A 2,651-nucleotide genomic window follows, 5' to 3' on the forward strand; every position below is an offset into this window, starting at 1 on the left:
GAAATTAACTCTTAAATAATTATATATCGACTTAAATATTCTTAATATATTACAACAATTCTATTCCGTGCATCGCACGAGTGAAAATACTAGTATTGAAAAAAAAAAAAAGTCGTCAATTTTAGTAGGCATTTTAAAATTTGATGTATTTCGAAGTTGATTTATTATAGTCTTTTGACTTGTTGCAATATCAAATTCAACAATTTTTTAGACTTTAGGTTAATTGAATTCAACTGTGCTAGTTGGAGTAGTTTTTAAATTATTAATAATAATTCATCTTTATTTTTTGAAAACATAATAATTCATCTTTATATTCACCATATATTCAATTTAATTCTTCAGCTTTTGTTAAGATCAAACGCTTACCACTACGCTAATGGTGCGTTTGGAAATCCGGAAAATGACTTTCTCGAAAATGTTTTTCGAGTTTCCAGTGTTTGGCAAGAGGGAGGAAAATGAGGCCAATGAAAAATAAGTATGTTTTGGGGGAAAATGACTTCCTTTTTTTTTTTTTTTTTTTTGGGAAAGTCATTTTCCAATTCTCATGTTTGGTATGTATAGCATATAGTTTCTGTGTGTGTGATGTGTGTATATATATATATATATATTGGTTCCTGTGAGGTCAGGTATTCCCGTGCGGTCAGTGCAGCATACACCATTAGGTATGCATAAATGCACCATAAGTATTCGAAAATACACAATAATGAAATGCCAAAAATACACCAAAAAAAAAAAAAATACACAACACATAATGTTGTATTTACGAACACTATGTGGTGCATTTATGCATACCTAATGGTGTATGCCGCACTGACCGCACGGGAAGACCTGACCTCACAGGAACCTAACCCTATATATATATATATATATATATATATATATATATATATATGATTATATTCAAATACAAATAGTCCTTAAAATACAAACATGAGGATTGTTTAGGATCGTTAGATTTTGGGGTTGGATGAATATGATTGATTTAATTATTTTTGGGGAGTTAAATTTTGTGCGCCTGTTTTTTATTATTAGGGGGGTATTTTTGGGTTTTAACTCTTGGTGTAATCGTATCAGATTCCACGCGCTGGGTTAATTATTGAGCCCGATTTCTCTCTCTCTCTTTAGAGATCGTTTGCTGCACAACCCGTTCGATTTCCCTCTTCATCACCAGCGGATGATGGTCGTTGGTGGACTCGGATTCGTCGTTGTCTACTTCGATGGACTCGGATTTTAACCGGAAGTCGAAGAGGGGAAGGCGAAAGGTGGCGGCGCTTAAATTAATAAAGATGGCTATGGTGAACTTGTCGTGGAGTGACGAGGACAAAGCCATGGTGGCGGCGGTTTTGGGGACTAAGGCTTTTGATTATTTGATTTCGAGCTCGGTTTCAGGGAGCCCAGCGAAGGAGAGGAGTCTGAAGGTACCCGGATTCTAAATTTGCTTCTAGAAGACGAGACCCAGCAGAGAATGAGGAAGAGGGTTATCTATAAGCTGCATATGAAAGCAAAGTACTTTCCCCCCAAAGAGGATGTAATTCTGCAGAATGAAGCACCAACAGACTTCTATATTCTTGTGACATGAGCTGTGGTAATTGTTATCTCTATCAATAATTTGAATAGAAAACATTAAGTTCATATACAATAAATTTACTTCCTTTGCATTTGAAGTCTAATATACTTTATTGATGAAATTTCTTGACAGGACCTACTTGTTTATAGAAATGGAGTTGAACAGGCAAGTGGATTGTGAAAACCTACAGCTTCCCTATGTTTTCATGGAAGTTCTTCTTAGATTACCACATATTAATCCATATGGATTTGTCTTCATCCTTTTTTTTTTTTTTTTTTTGTATGATTCATAACTCTGTCTGAGATAGTTATAACATTGTGGAGGCAAAGACTGGCGATCCTTGTGGTAAGATTGGGGTTCTTTGTTATAGACCTTAGTTATTCACAGTACGTACTAAAAGATTGAGTCGGCTATTATGAATAAATCGTACTGCGTTGCTAAATATTGTTTATGCTAATGTTGGAGCCATAATTATGAATAACCTCCTCCAGGTCTAGAATGCCATCTGTAGAATGCCCCCGATTATGAACTCACACCGGAAGAGGCTGCTATGTTTCCTCGGGTAAAGACAAAGGGTACCGAAAATAAGGTTGTATCCGCAAATATACAAGTATGAACTTAGTAATGCATAGACATTTACACTAAGATGCACACAGTCTATTTGTAAATTATTCAAGACCGTCTTGTCATGTTAGCTACCACACATTGCAATACATGCACACATCTCAAGATATGATTCCAAATCAGTGTTGGTTTCACATTTTTCATTTTTTGCTTCCATGTAAACGCTCGTAATATTTAGTAATTATTGTGTGTGCATGGAGCAACCTGTATTCTGTGTTCGAATCATATTATTGAAGAAGGGGATTTATATGAGCATGTATTCAATTACTGGGTGTGCTAATAGACCTACAAGATGTTAGCATGTGCATTCTAGTGATTTAGTAATGGCTATCTTCAAAGGAAAAGAAAATTGCATTCAAATTCACAATGGAATCTTGCTGGATTGTTGTCAAGAAGGTTGTGTCCAATTAAAATTACATATTTGAATCCTACCAAACTTACGGCTTGCATTCAAATTCAC

The 2,651-nt window shown here is 35.1% G+C and overlaps 1 long non-coding RNA gene across 1 annotated transcript; it reads left to right on the forward strand.

The window, feature by feature from the left end:
- Positions 1–1,136: 1,136 nt before the first annotated feature.
- Positions 1,137–2,410, forward strand: LOC109183407. Its single transcript, XR_002054536.1, has 3 exons — positions 1,137–1,585; positions 1,700–1,912; positions 2,059–2,410. It is a non-coding gene; the product is annotated as an uncharacterized LOC109183407 (long non-coding RNA).
- The last annotated feature ends 241 nt before the right edge of the window (positions 2,411–2,651 follow it).

Source organism: Ipomoea nil, unplaced genomic scaffold (assembly GCF_001879475.1).
Source record: "Ipomoea nil cultivar Tokyo-kokei standard unplaced genomic scaffold, Asagao_1.1 scaffold1125, whole genome shotgun sequence".
NCBI classification, from domain to species: Eukaryota; Viridiplantae; Streptophyta; class Magnoliopsida; order Solanales; family Convolvulaceae; genus Ipomoea; species Ipomoea nil.